Genomic DNA, 16,861 nt, shown 5'->3' with positions numbered 1-16,861 from the left:
GAGACTGTGTGAAGCACCGATTCTTTCGTTACCTGAAGGAGTTGAGGACTTCGCAGTCTATAGTGATGCCTCTGGAGTTGGGTTAGGATGTGTTCTGACCTAAAGGGATAAAGTGATAGCGTATGCATCGAGGCAGTTGAAAGAGCATGAAAAGAACTACCCAACTCATGATCTGGAGTTGGCAGCGGTAATATTCGCCTTAAAGATATGGAGGCATTATCTTTACGGTACTAAGTGTAAACTTTTCACTGATCATAAGAGTCTCTAATATCTCTTTAATCAGAAAGAATTGAACATGAGGCAACGGCGCTGGATGGAATTACTCAAGGACTACGACTGTGAGATACTTTACCACCCTGGTAAAGCAAATGTTGTTGCTGATGCTCTCAGTCGGAATGTGAATCTTGAAAAGAGAAGGCCAAGAGCGTTGAGAATTGAAGTTGTCTCTAAAATTGTGGAAAGTATAAAGAAAGCTCAAGAGGAAGCTTTGGAGAAAAATGACCGGAAGGAGGAACGTTTGGTAAACACGTTGGTGTTTGATACAAACGGTCAAGGATTGAAGATATTCAAAGATAGGATTTGGGTACCTAAGACGGGAGAAGTAAGAGGTCTTCTGATGGAAGAAGCTCACAAAACCATGTACTTGATTCATCCTGGCAGTACGAAAATGTATAGGGATCTAAAACCCTATTACTGGTGGCCGACGATGAAGCTCGATGTTGCTAAGTATGTGGCTGAGTGTGTAACTTGTGCTAGGGTTAAGGCACAACATCAGAAACCATATGGGAGTTTAGAACCTTTACCTGTACCCATGGGTAAATGGGAGGACATTACCATGGATTTTGAGACTAAACTGCCCAGAACAAGGAACGGTCACGACATGATTTGGGTGGTCGTTGATCGATTCACTAAGAGTGCGCATTTCATAACAGCCAAAGAGAAATGGTCTATGGATAAACTTGCGAATTCTTACGTGAAGGAAATCGTGAGGCTACACGGTGTTCCGTTAACGATTGTATCCGATCGTGACAGCCGTTTTACCTCAAGGTTTTGGAGGAGTCTACAAGAGGAATTGGGTACCAAGTTGTGTTTGAGTACAGCTTACCATCCGCAAACTGATGGTCAAAGCGAACGAACGATTCAAACATTGGAGGATATGCTGAGAGCATGTACCCTAGAATTCCAAGGTAACTGGGATGAACACTTACCTCTAGTAGAATTTTCCTATAATAATAGTTTCCACTCAAGCATTAAGATGGCACCTTATCATGCTTTGTATGGAGAAAAGTGTCGAACGCCATCATGTTGGCTGGAAGCTGGGGAAAAACAGTTTATGGGACCTGAGATAGTCCATCAAACTGCTGAAAAGTTGAAGGTGATAAGAGAAAGGATGTTAGCTGCTCAAGATCGACAAAAGAGCTATGCTGACAAGAAAAGACAACCGATATCCTTCGAAGTTGGAGATTCGGTTTTACTTAAAGTCTCGCCGTGGAAGGGACTTATAAGATTTGGTAAAAGGGGAAAGTTGAGTCCAAGGTTTATTGGACCATTTAAAGTTCTTCAGAGGATCGGGAATCAAGCTTACAAGCTAGAATTACCGGAAGAACTGGAGGGTATTCATAACATATTTCATGTGTGTTATTTGAGGAAGTTCACGGGAGATGTGCCCGACATAATTCCGATTTCTGAGTTAAAGGTGGATGAAAACAAGAGGTTGATTGAAGAACCTGAGGCGATCGTTGACCGTAAGACTATGAAGTTGCGACGCAAGATGGTTGATTTAGTGCTTGTGCGCTGGAAACATACGAATGGACCAAATCTCACCTGGGAAACGGAGAGTGACATGATGAGTCACTACCCGCAGTTGTTTGGTGATATGTGATTCCGGGGACGGAATCATCCTAAGGGGGAGAGAATTGTAACACTCGTGTTTCTAGCCTAGGCATTAATATTAAGGTGATAGTCTAGGTTAACCTTTATAACTCATTTTGAAGAAATAAAAAAGGAATTATGTGAATTCTATGTGTTTTATGCTTAATTACTAGGAGTAAATTAATTAAGAATAAAAATGAGCGTCGAAAATAAATTTTAGATAAAGCCGATATCTATTAAGAAATTTGTAGTGGTCGTGACAAGGATTACGGATATATAAAGAATGCCGAAATCCGAGTTATAACGAAGAAGTTATGACCTGTCGAAGTTTCACGACAAAACCGGCTCGGTGTTGAATGTCGTAAAAAGTGAGTTTTTGATAAACTACTTTTTAGCCTTAGTGATCTAAACGAAACTCTTAGTGTTCGTTAAACCGAGAGTAGGTATAAAAAGAACACCCAAATCTAACTTCGTATGAGGAAGTTATGATTTTTCGAAGTTTCAGCTTAGCAGTAGACAGCTAAAAACTCGAATTTTAGATCGAGTGATTTTTAGCAGACACGACCTAAACAAGAATCGAATTTCTCGTAAAACGTAGCACAACGGTAAAAAGTCTGACGAAAACGGACGTCGGATGAAGAAGTTATGATTTTTTAACGGATTTCCTGTCCCGGTCTGTTAAAAATAATAATATAAAAATTAAAGTCAAAATTAGCCAACGAAGTCTAAACGAAAGTTGTAGAGCGTAAATTTACCTACGCGTGCACATAGAGAACGTCAAAAACGGAGCTCGTATACGAAAGTTATGGATTTTAGAAGTTTTTGCACAAAAATCGAGAAAATTCGCATAGTCACGTTTTTGCCACGTCACCCTCGCTTCGAACGAGCCACGTGTCCGAGCTGCTGAGTTATCTGAGCTCCTGACCTGATCTGAAGTGGTCCACTGAGAAGGCGACACGTACCCTCTTCCCTCGTGTCCAAACCCTCGCAAGACTGCCACGGAACCCCTACTTCGGACCTAGACCTCGGTCCAATCACAAGAGGCCAGCAACCCTTCGCATGTGCGAGCCATGTGCGAGCCCTCCCTGCGAGCCCTCGGATCAGCACCACCTGGAGGCTTCTCAGCCGTCCGATCAGAAGCTCCTCCCTATAAATAGAAGGCTGCGAGCCTTCCCGGGTAACTTTGGAAATTTGCCACCTTTCACCCTAAATTTCATATTTCTTTCATTCTAACTTCCCCCAAAGTCCCGATATCGATTATGACCCCCGGAATACGCCACGAAGTGCCCGTGAAGCCCAGAAAATTTATCTTTTCGGTTTCGAAGCCCGACCTTTGTAGAGCCCGGTTTCTCAATAAAACTCCCGGTTTTATTAGAAACGAACGTTTTAGGAAACAAATTGCTGCCCGATTATCATCAAATCATGTGAGTGTGTAGTTACTTTCACTTTACACATAGATATGAAGTATTTAGCTTAAAATATGTGCTATGTGTAAATATGTTAATTGTTTATTTGAGGTGACTGTTGAATAGATGTTTTATACAAGTTTTAAACTGTATATGTATTTTATCTACAAATATGTTGGGTAGAACATGGGTAGACAAAATAGTCGGTGGGTGTTAAAATGATGAGAGGCCTCGGTGTCGGTGTTGTTGTTGGTGTTATTGGTGAAGTCGTCTAACGGAGTATAGATGACGACCACGGACTTTCTAGACAGTCTAGTGGCACACTAGCATGTTCGCAACTTGTAGGTGTTGATGAACTAAATGTTTATTGGTGTACTCCAATCCCCCTCATGGTTTCCTTTAGGACATGTATGGCTGAGGAGTCCCCTTAGCAGTAGTGTCCAACCCGATGATATTCCTTAGGTTAAGTCCCTTGTGTTAGGTGTTTAGGGACGTAAAGTGAGGACAACGGGAATGGGTAATTAGGGTTATTGTTGATTGGTGAACTTAATAAGTTATTATTATTATGGGTTGAAAACCCTATATGCTCACCAGGCTCCCAAGCCTGACCCACTCAGCTTTTTATGATTACAGGTAGTGGACCCCGAGCATAGTCGGAGGACGATGAGAGATTTTTGGATTACAGGCCAGTAGTTGTAAATAACTGTTGAAAGGCTTATAATGTCTTGTTTATGCTTTTGATCTGTATCGGAACATGACATCCCGAGGTTTTGATATATATGGAAAATATATACCTTCTTAAAGAAGGGTTTTGATAAACTTTCATCATGTTTTATTTTGGGGACCTATTCCGCAACATCTTTTGAAAAGATTTCTCTGATTTTATTTTAAAAAGCATAAATTAAATCAGTCTTTTCTGGCCGAGAAATTAGGGGATGTCACAGTATGTGGTAGGTTGGGGAACTCACTAAGCTTCGTGCTTATGGTTTTCAGTTTTGGTTTCAGGTACTTTCGGTAGCGGAGGGAAGAGCTCGGGGAGATCGCGTGACACACACCATTGTTTAGTCAGCCTGGGATATTTTACTATGATATTAAGAATATGTTTTGATTTAACACTCTGATTTTATGTTATGAATTATGTCATGGATTGATAAGTGTGGTTTAAGTAATGTTTAAAAAATGAAATTTTTAGTCATGATTTTTGGGTCGTTACACCTTTTGAGCTAAATGGCCAATGCATGAACGTAAAGTTTGTAACTTTACGTGTAATATGGACCCTAGGAGCTCAGATCTATGATCTAGATGTGTTAAGACCCGCTGAAATCGACTGTATAGTTTTGGACAAAGAGGGATTCGCCGATTCGTTCTTGGGACTTGGTGAGTCGGGTCGTGTTTCCCCGTCAAATCCTTTTGGTTGGTGGACCAGATGCTAAGATAGAAGAACACTCAGTAGTCTAGGCTCATTAGGGGCTTGGAAATCATAGGACTCGACGAGTGGATGAACACATTCGGCGAGTTCAAGGCAATGTCTCAACCACATGAAGACGGACTCGGCAAGTTCGAGGACGAACTCGGCGAGTCACAGACTGAACACCTTCATACGGATGAAGATGAACTCGACGAGTTCAAGGACGAACTCGGTGAGTCGGTTGAAGATAGGCTGAAGTGTTGTTGAAGGTGAACTCGTCGAGCTCTTTCTAGACTCGACGAGTAGGGACGGGTTTGTAGTATTTTGTGGACGTGGGGACTCGACGAGTTGGTAGACCAACTCGGCGAATTTGGTCAACCAAAGAGTTGACTTGACCAGGGTTTGACTTTGACTTTGACCTGGACTTGAGTGACCCTTGTGAGGGTTATGAGTACGAATTGATAACTTAGAAGAGTTGTCGTGTAGGGATTGAGGAGTCGAGGAGAGTCGATTGTCACACCGAGGACACTGCAAACACTACGCGACATTGAGGTGAGTTACCTTCCAGTAGAAGTGGGTCTAAGGCACCAAGGTCGGCCCACTAGTAGTTGTTTTAGTTGAAACAATTGTCTTTGTGATAATTGTCTGGTTTGCTACTGCCTGGTATGTTTATATGCTAGCATGATGTGTTATTTGTGATAGTAGTAGTAGGATGGGACTAGTCCCTCGATTCGGTCGCTAGGACCGAAGGGTAGGTCGGACACCCCAAATATGTCTAATAGCATGATTATGATATGATATTATATGCTAGTGGTAGGGGGTGAAATAATCTCCCGTGGCCGGTTGAGATAGGCCGGAGGGTAGGTCGGCACCCCAGAATGGCCTGACATGGGTAAGTCAGCACCCCAGAACGACTTGACATGGGTAGGTCAGCACCCCAAAATGGCTTGACATGGGTAGGCCGGGCACCCAAGAACTGCCCGACAATATGTATGTTGTTTGGTATGTGGTATGATGGGGGAACTCACTAAGCTTTGTGCTTACAGTTTCAGTTTTGGTTTCAGGTACCTCTTCATCCAAGGGGAAGGAGTCTGTGGTGTAGCAGCACATCACACAGACATATGATTTCTGCATTGAGATTTCTGGGATTGTACTATGATATTTTACCACTTAACTTTATGGTGTTCGAGACTTGAAATCTGTGAATTGGTGTTGAAACAATTTTACTTATGTTTTCTGTGAACTATTTCTGAAGTAATATAATTAAACAAAAAATTTTTGGGTCTCGATTTTGGGATGTTACAATTTGGTATCAGAGCCTTGGTTTGAGGGATTCAGACACACCCTCAGGGGTGTTTGGACTCAAATCCAGGGCTTGAAAGATTTTTACAAGAAAATAGTTTTCTAAAATCTAAAATGAGGAGTTTTGAGAAAGAACAAGGTGAGTGATGCGTGCGACTGACCGAGCTTGTAACATCCTGGTTATAAAATAAATAAATAGATAAAAAATTGATGAACGAATAGTCGCCCTAAATCCATATTATTTAGTGGAGTGTTGGTTTTGGGGAACCGAATGTCATAAATTGGATTATTCAGGGGATAAAGGTATTTCTGGGATTTAGTGTGTGAAGATTTTCAGAAGTCAGGGGTTGTTTGGTAAGATTGGGACTTAAATTGAAAAGGTACTGAAGTGCTGAGGGCTGCTTGGTAATTATTATGATTATTTATGTAAGGAATTCTCGAAGTTAGGGTAGAAATGGTAACTACTGGACTTTATTTGAAAAAGAATTGATGGGGAGGGACCAGAATTGGAGTATGGAGCATAAGTTTGATTTGGAGTCACGGGGTTAAACCCGGTACCTCCCTACCAGTTGAAGATACGTCTCAAGGGCACCCTAACCCTAATTTGTCATTAGCCGCCACCATGAGGAGAGACCTTACAGTCGCCGTCGATTTCCTTGCCGGAAAAGCCAAGGGATTGCGAGCCCGAGCCGATTACCACACTTCCATCTGCCATGTCGCCACCGAAACTGATGGGTTTTGAGCATTCTAACACCCTTAAGTGTACATGCAACCCTAGAAAACCTTGGATCTATGTTTGTCTAAAATACATGCAAAATGTGATTTCCAAGGTTCATAATCCTATCTAGCATACATGGGGAAATTTTAATCTAATAGATGGCTAGAATTACATACCTTGTAGTTGCACCCCCTCGAGTAAAAGCTTCTACAGCTGGTGATTTGATTCCTTGAAAACCTTGAGAGCCTAGCACCCCAAGTGTGATGCCTCAAATGCTTCACACAACACCAAATGCTTTGGAATAACTTAAGAGAATGTATAACACTTGTAAAAATCTGCTTGCCCTTTCTTATCCTTAGTGTAGCCGATTTTGGTGAGTATCATGTTCCTTATATAGTGTGTCACATCTAGGGTTACACCATGTAAACCCTAATGTGACATGACTCTTCATTTCCATGATCCATGGGTTTGTAACTCCCATGGAGCATCCATGGAGCATCCTATGGGTTTAACCCAACTTGACAATCCATGGAGCCTTTAGCCCACTATACAAGTTATGGATGATTTACATAATCAACCCATATATTTAATTAGTTATCTTTTTGATCACTTAATTAATTCCAAATTAATTCTTGATCAATACTAATTAAATAATACTATTAATATATTAGAACTTATAATATATTAATAAACCACAAGTGTTATTTCTCTCATTTAGTCTATCCAAATGCATGATGCCATGCAACCCAAATGGACCATGCCGGGTCGGGTCAAGTACATACCAAATATAGATATGGACTTAGACACCTTATCCAACAGTCTCCCACTTGGATAAGTCTAATAACTATATCTGCAAGTATGACTTCAGGAACCGATCAGCAATCGTAGCTCTTTCAAGGTCTCTCGGAACTAAGAAGATGATGATACGCCGTTTAAGATAAGTGATCATATAATCCTCTGTTCTAGATATCAGCCGGACAAATACATGGAACAATGTCTTACTTATTGTCCAGCAGTTTGTTTTCCCGATTTCCGATTTGTTTGACAAAGAACTTAATTGAACACATCAACTTAGTTCTGACCGGGCCCGGTACATAGGTCAAAACAAAATCATCGAGGGGCCCAGATATCGCTTCTAATCCAAGAAGGAACAGATAAACTTCGACTCATATGCTTGTTCTACTACTTGTTGAATCACACACAAAAGTACGTTTTATAACATCGAGTTACCAATGCGTTTTTGCACGATCAATGCATAACCAACTCATAGGCAACAAGTCATATCTCTAAGTTTGAAGACTTATATGATATTCCCGTCCCACGATCACTCGAGATAAATTCCATGAAGTGATACCAGTGAGCATGGGTTGAGTCCAATGCTCAGAACTTATGAGCACTCATGAATGTTGTAGCCATGTCCAACAACTTAGACCTCTACAATCAACTCATGACAGTCTTGATTCATACCTACTTCCAACATATGACCGACTGTGGAGAATTTAAATAATATGATATACCAAACATAATTATTCTGGAAGTCAAAACATGCAAAAGAAATATAGTAAACGATTGACAAGAGATAGCAACACTTTACTCATAAATAAACACAACTTTTATTCATCATCAAATGTCAATTACACTTTACAAGTTTCAAAATTATCTAACTACTAAAACTAATATCATCCTTCAGCCCTATGCTCCGAGCATGCTGGAGATGCTTAACCCGACTCAGTCCCTTCGTGAGGGGATCTGCTGGGTTCTCATCCGATGATACCCTCTTTGCCACGAGGAGTCCTTTTTCTATTCGATGTCTGATGAAATGGTATTTTATGTCGATGTGTCTGGATCTCCCGTGATCCCTTGGTTCCTTGGCTAAGGCAACTGCACTTTCACTATCACAGAAAATTTCCATTGGCTCCTTTATAGCTGGTACAACTCCAAGGTCTCCAATGAAGTTCTTCAGCCATATAGCCTCTTTTGCTGCCTCGCTTGCTGCTATATACTCTAATTCGCAAGTTGAATCAACCACTGTCTCCTGCTTGGAACTCTTCCATGTAATTGCTCCTCCGTTTAAGGTAAAGACCTAGCCTGACTGAGAGTGGAAATTATCCCTATCAATCTGAAAGCTAGCATTACTATACCCTATAACTCTCAAGTCATCACTCCCACCAAGGGTAAGGACCCAGTCCTTAGTCCTCCGCAGGTACTGGAGGATATTCTTTACCGCAGTCCAGTGAGCCTTGCCAGGGTTCCCCTGATATCTGCTAACCATGCTCAAGGTAAAGGCTACATCAGGATGAGTACAAGTCATAGCATTCATGATCGAACCTACTGTAGAAGCATAAGGTACTCGACTCATTTCTGCTATCTCAGCCTTAGTACTCGGGCTCTGAGTTTTACTCAGTCTGGCGTTACTCTAGATGGGTAACTCTCCTTTCTTGGAGTCCTGCATGCCGAACCTCTTCAGCACCTTATCCAAGTAGGTACTCTGACTAAGTCTAATTAGTCTTTTACTCCGGTCCCTCAGAATACTTATCCCTAGAATATAGGCAGCTTCTCCTAGGTATTTCATAGAGAAACACTTCCCAAGCCAGGACTTCACTTCCTGCAAGGTTGGGATGTCATTCCCTATGAGTAGTATGTCATTCACATATACTACCAAAAAGATGACTATACTCCCACTAGCCTTGACATAGACACAAGATTCATCTTGTCTCCTCGAAAATCCAAATTCTTTGACTTTCTCATCAAAGCAAAGATTCTATCTGCGAGGTGACTGTTTCAATCCATAGATGGTTTTCTTGAGCTTACACACTCTATTAGGGTATTCTGTACTGACAAAACCCTCTGGCTCAATCATGTAAACATCTTCAGCCAAACTTCCATTAAGGAAGGCGGTTTTGACATCCATTTGCCATATTTCATAATCATGAAATGCAGCGATGGCTAACAGGACCCTAATGGACTTAATCTTTGCTACTGGTGAAAAGGTCTCATCATAATCAACTCCCAGAGTTTGAGAAAAGCCCTTTTCAACCAGTCGCTCTTATAAGTGTGTACATTACCATCCATGTCGGTCTTCTTCTTGAAGATCCACTTACACCCAACTGTCTTATGACCTGGTACATTGTCAACCAAGTTCCAAACTTGATTGTCATACATGGACTGTATCTCGCTGTCCATTGTCTCTTTCCATTTAGCAGACTCAGGGCCTGCCATGGCTTCCACGTAGCTGTTAGGTTCATCCAGACTTACCAATGTCTCATCACTGATAAGTGTCTCACCTTCCGCAGTAATATGGAAACCATAGTAGTGCTCAGGTGCATTCCTAACCCTTGTGGAACGCCTCAGAGGTACAGACTCGTCAATTGGCTCAACAGGAGTTTCCTCCTCAGGTTGAGTGCTAGGATTTGAAGTTCCTTCACCACTTGACTCTTAAATTTCTTCAAGGTCAATTTGCCTCCCACTGTTTCCTTGGCTTATGAACTCTCTCTCTCGAAAGACACCCCTCCTTGCTACAAAGACCACATTGTCACTAGGTCTGTAGAAGAGGTAACCAAAGGATTTCTGTGGGTAGCCGATGAAAATACACCTCTCACTTCGAGGTTCGAGCTTATCATGAGTCTTGTGTCTCACGAAAGCCTCGCAACCCCAAATCTTGATGTGGTCTAGTTTGGGAACTTTACCAGTCCACATCTCATGAGGAGTTTTGGCAACTTTCTTTGTAGGGACCAAATTAAGGATATGAACGGCAGTCTCTAAGGCATACCCCCAAAATGAGATTGGTAGCGAAGCTCGACTCGTCATTAAATGAACTATATACAATAAGGTTCGATTACGCCTCTCATCCACACCTTTAAGCTGTGGTGTCCTGGGAGGTGTCAATTCTGAGATAATCCCACATTCCTTAAGATAGTCGAGGAACTCTGTACTAAGATACTCACCACCACGATCGGATCGAAGCATCTTAATGTTTCTGCCCAATTGATTCTCGACTTCCTGTTTAAACTCTTTAAACCTTTCAAAAGTCTCAGACTTATGCTTGATTAAATAGAGATATCCATATCTACTATAATCATCAATAAAAGTCAAATAATAACGATTAGCATCCCTTGTGGTGGATTTGAAGGATCCACACACTTTCGTGTGCACTAAATCCAACAAACCTTCACCCCTAGCACAAGAACCAGTGAAGGGTGACTTTGTCATTTTTCCAAGTAAGCATGGTTCACAACTATCATCTGACTTTAGGTCAAATGACTCCAAGACTCCATCCTTTTGGAGTTGTCCTATGCGTTTCTTACTCACATGTCCAAGACGACAATGCCATAATGATGCTTTTGTTGGATAAGGTGTCTAAGTCCATAACTATTTCTGGTATGTACTTGACCCGACCTGGCATGGTCCATTTGGGTTGCATGGCACCATGCAATTGGATAAACTAAAATGAGAGAAATAACACTTATGGTTTATTATTATATTATAAGTTCTAATATATTAATAATATTATTTAATTAGTTTGATCAACAATTAATTTAGAATTAATTAAGTGATCAAAAGATAACTAATTAAATATATGGGTAGATTAGGTAAATCTTCCATATCTTATATAGTGGGCTAAGAGGCTCCATGGATTATCAAGTTGGGTTCCACTCATAGGATGCTCCATGGGAGTTACAAAACCATGGGTCATGGAAATGAAGAGTCATGACACATTAGGGTTTACATGGTGTAACCCTAGATGTGTCAACACTATATAAGAAACCCATTCTCCACCAAAATCGGCTACACATAAGAAACCAGAGGGCTAGGCCGATTTTAGAAGTGTGTATTCTCTCTAAAGTCATTCCAAAAGCATTTGGTGTTGTGTGAAGCATTTGAGGCATCACACTTGGGGTGCTAGGCTCACAAGGTTTCAAGGATCATAAGCAACAACAAGGTAAGTTATTCTATCTTTCATGCAAGTTAAAATTTGTTCCCCATGTATGCTAGATAGGAATATAACCTTGGAATTCAACTTTGCATGATAATTAGACAAACATAGATCCAAGGTTATTAGGGTTGCATGTACACTTAGGAAGTGTTAGAATGCTCAAAACCCATCAGTGGTATCAGAGCCAGGTTCGTTTGTTGTTTTTTTTTTCTTTTTGTGTGCAAACAGCTTGAAAAAAATCGTTTTTCTGTTTTCTGCTCGTATGAAAGTTTGCACATTTGTTGCTGAAAATGGACTAGAAACATTACCCTAAACTGTTTTGATGTTTTAAAGCTTGTTTTAGATGGTGTAATGTTTATGCTAATCCATTTACAATGGCAGTTATTAAAATTACAAATTTTTTTTAAGTGTAATTTTTGATTCTTGAAAGTGTTCATATTCATGTTCTTGAACTTATGAAGATTAGATGATCATAGGAATTGTTTGTAACCTTCATGGTAGTTTAATTCATGATCATAATGTGTTTTAATGGAGTCCATAACTTGTCCTCAAGTTATGGAAAACCAAAAGTCTCACTTTATTAAAGCCATTAAAAGAACACAAGAGTTATAAAAATGAAGAGTCTTCATTTTTATTACTCAATTAATTCATAAGTTATAAGAAATGAAAAGTTTTGGAAGTTTACAAAACTTGCCCTCAAGTTTTGGAACATGTAAAGTCTTGACTAAAACTTTAGTTCCAACCCTTAGAATTTTAAAAGTTAAAATTCAACCCTTATACATTATAATATTATAAGTTACTAATATATATATGTATAACGTCAAGTCGTCTTACCGCTAGTACGCCTCATTCACGAAGTCGGTCTATAAGGGGGGTATAAGGTTGTTTCCTATAAAATGGCAACTTAATGGGTGTCCACTCTCACCCACCGCTTCCTTGATCGGTGGAGGGTCGTTAGCCGAACGGGTAAGACAAGGACTTATAAATTCTCATTAAAAGTATGATGAATATTATAAAGTAACTAGATGCTTTTATTAAATTCCCAATCTTAGTTACTTTAGGAAAATGTGAATAAGGTGCTAATCCATGAAATTACACTTTACACTTTGTTTAAGTCGTTGGTGGAGCGTGTGTGGTTAACCGGCACACTAACTTGGACTTAACAAGGTAGGTAAAGGGTGACTTAAGGTTTACCATAGCATCGGTGGAGCGTGTGTGGTTTACCGGCACATCGATTGAGTGATAAACCTTGAGGGTACCAAGTGATTTGCATGGTTACTTCACACCTCGTTTTGTGATCCTCGGTATCCCAGTCACAAAACTTGGAGGGTACACTCGAGATTGAAACATTCCTTTGAAAAGTTCATTGAATCTCAAAAGAATCTAGGAATTTCTAAGAACCAATTAAAAACCTAATATTTATATTTCGTTTTTCATGGTGGAAATTGGTGAATCGTCATTCACCTACCTTTGAAATATGTTATAGCTTGGATTACGGCATACCTCTTCTAAGTTATAATATATTGTGATTGGATCCTAGCCTTAATATTACATTTGGGTGTTTTATTAAGGACTCTCTTAATATCTAAACTAATCTTGTTCTCTTCTTTCAGATGTCTTCAAACAATGCTGCTTCTGGCTCTAATCCTAATGGCTCCTTTACCCTTATGAACTTGTGTGGGAAAGTCACTTTTGATGGATCCAACTTCAATGAATGGATTAGAAACATCGGGATGATTACCCGCTACGAGGACAAAGAATATGTCCTTGACAAGGAGCTTAAGGAGATTGATGAGACCACTGCAACTCCCCAGGAGATTGCTGACTTTCGGGCACATGAAAGGGATGCTACAAAAGTGGCATGCATCATGTTGGCCACCATGACAGCGGAACTCCAAAAGTCCTATGAGGACTTCTACCCTTTTGAAATGCACCAAGATCTGATGGAAAGATACCATCAAAGTGCATGACAAGAGAGGTATGAAATCATATGCTCTATCATAACAACCATGATGAAGGACGGGGAATCCGTCACGAGCCACATGCAGAAAATGCAAAGGTATGTGGATCGGTTGCTGAAGCTTAATGTGAACTTCCCTGAGGAGCTTGCAATAGATATCATTTTGCACTCCTTACCATCGTGCTATGATCAATTCCGCATGACATATCACATGAATAAGGAAGAGGTCACACTCAGCAAACTTCAGGGACTCCTCAAGACCGCAGAAACAGGTCTTAAGGGTAAGTCGGTTGTTAACACTCCTACTCCAAACTCCGCCCCGGTTTTGGCAATCGGGAAAGGTAGAGGGAAGAAGAGGAAGAGCTCTTCGAAGGGTACCAAGGCTAGGAACCTTGATGGCTCTTCTTCAAGTGGAACCAAGAAAGGTTTTGTCACTCCTTCTTCTGACCCTAAAGAGGCTGAATGCTTCTATTGCCATGAAAAGTCACATTGGAAGCGGAACTGCCCAAAGTACCAGCAAGATGTGAAGGATGGGAAAGTTAAACCCAACCATGCAGGTATTTACACTATCTTATCTAATAACTCACCCCATTCTAACTCTTGGGTCCTTGATACCGGTTGTGGTATTCATATCTGTTCTGATTTGCAGGGACTAAGAAGAAGTGAGAATGTGGAGCATGGAAGAATAAACTTAATCATGGGGAATAGGAAAGCTTTACCTGTCACCAAGATTGGAGTTTATACTTTATCGCTAAGTAGTGGGTTTAGTTTAGATTTGAATAAATGTTGTTATTCGCCAGAAATGGCAAGAAATATTATTTCCTTTCATGCATTGTATAAACAAGGTTTCACCTTTTCATTTGATAATGAAGTTGGTTCGATTAATGCTTTCTTTAATAATGTTCTTTATTTTAAAGCATTACCTTGTGATGGTGTGTATGAAACTGTATCTGTGGTTGATAACTTAGGAAATAATGTATTCTGTATTGATTCTGTTAATGATAATAACTTGGATAAAGCATCATTATGGCATTGTCGTCTTGGACATATAAGCAAGAAACACATAGGCCAACTCCAAAAGGATGGAGTATTGGAGTCATTTGACCTAAAGTCAGATGATAGTTGCGAATCATGCTTACTTGGAAAAATCACAAAGTCACCCTTCACAGGTTCTTGTGAGAGGGGTGAAGGTTTGTTGGATCTTATACACACGGATGTGTGTGGGCCCTTCAAACATGCTACAAGGGATGCTAATCGTTATTATTTGACTTTTACTGATGATTACAGTAGATATGGATATGTCTACTTAATCAAACATAAGTCAGAGACTTTTGAGAGGTTTAAAGAGTTTAAACAGGAAGTCGAGAATCAATTGGGCAGGAACATTAAGATGCTTCGACCCGATCGAGGTGGTGAGTATCTTAGTTCAGAGTTCCTCGACTATCTTAGGGAATGTGGGATTGTCTCACAATTGACACCTCCCAGGACACCGCAGTTGAATGGTGTAGCTGAGAGGCGTAATCGAACCTTGTTGGATATGGTTCGTTCCATGATGAGTCGAGCTTCGCTACCAATCTCATTTTGGGGGTATGCCTTAGAGACTGCCGCCCATATCCTTAATCTAGTTCCCACAAAGAAAGTTGCCAAAACTCCTCATGAGATGTGGACTGGTAAAGTACCCAAACTAGACCACATTAAGATTTGGGGTTGCGAGGATTTCGTGAGACTCGAGACTCATGATAAGCTCGAACCTCGAAGTGAGAGGTGTATTTTCATCGGCTACCCACAGAAATCCTTTGGTTACCTCTTCTACAGACCTAGTGAGAATGTGGTCTTTGTAGCTAGGAGGACTTTCTTTCAAGAGAGAGAGTTCATTAGCCAAGGAGACAGTGGGAGGCAAGTTGACCTTGAATAAATTCAAGAGTCAAGTGGTGAAGGAACTTCAAACCCTAGCACTCAACTTGAGGAGGAAACTTCTGTTGAGCCAATTGACAAGTCTGTACCTCTGAGGCGTTCCACAAGGGTTAGGAATGCACCTGAGCATTACTATGGATTCCATATTACTGCGGAAGGTGATACACTTATCAGTGATGAGACACTGATAGGTCTGGATGAACCTAACAGTTACGCGGAAGCCATGGCAGGCCCTGAGTCAGACAAGTGGAAAGAGGCAATGGACAGCGAGATACAGTCCATGTATGACAATCAAGTTTGGAACTTGGTTGAGAATGTACCAGGTCGTAAGACTGTAGGGTGCAAATGGATCTTCAAGAAGAAGACCGACATGGATGGTAATGTACTCACTTATAAGGCACGACTGGTTGCAAAGGGATTCTCACAAACTCCGGGAGTTGATTATGATGAGACCTTTTCTCCAGTGGCCAAGATTAAGTCTATTAGGGTTCTGTTAGCCATAGCCGCATTTCATGACTATGAAATATGGCAAATGGATGTCAAAACCGCTTTCCTTAATGGAAAGTTGGATGAGGATGTTTACATGAGTCATCCAGAGGGTTTTGTCAACACAGAGTACCCTAATAGAGTGTGTAAGCTTGAGAAATCCATTTATGGGTTAAAGTAAGCACCTCGCAGATGGAATCTTTGCTTTGATGAGACAGTCAAGGAATTTGGCTTTTCTAGGAGTGAAGATGAATCTTGTGTATATGTCAAGGCTGGTGGGAGTATAGTTAGCTTTTTGGTATTGTATGTGGATGACATACTACTCATAGGAAATGACATCCCAACTCTGCAGGAAGTTAAGACCTGGCTTGGGAAGTGTTTCTCTATGAAGGACCTAGGAGAAGCTGCCTATATTCTAGGGATAAGGATCTTGAGAGACCGAAGTAAAAGACTAATTGGACTTAGTCAGAGTACTTACTTGGATAAGGTGTTGAAGAGATTCGGCATGCAGGACTCCAAGAAAGGAGAGTTACCCATCCAGAGTAATGCCAGATTGAGTAAGACACAAAGCCCTAGTACTGAGGCTGAGATAGCAGAAATGAGTCGAATAGCTTATGCTTCGGCTGTAGGATCGATCATGTATGCTATGACGTGTACTCGACCTGATGTAGCCTTTTCTTTGAGCATGGTTAGCAGGTATCAGGGGAACCCTGGCAAGGCACACTGGACTGCGGTAAAGAATATCCTCAAGTACCTACGGAGGACTAAGGACTGGGTCCTTACCCTCGATGGGAGTGAAGACTTGAGAGTTGTAGGGTATAGTGATGCTAGCTTTCAGACTGATAGGGATAATTTCCGCTCT

Source organism: Lactuca virosa, chromosome 9, assembly GCF_052849685.1.
Source record: "Lactuca virosa cultivar CGN04683 chromosome 9, Lactuca_virosa_CGN04683_v6, whole genome shotgun sequence".
Taxonomy (NCBI): domain Eukaryota; kingdom Viridiplantae; phylum Streptophyta; class Magnoliopsida; order Asterales; family Asteraceae; genus Lactuca; species Lactuca virosa.
The sequence above is the reverse complement of the archived record's forward strand: the minus strand, read 5'-3'. Positions refer to the sequence as shown.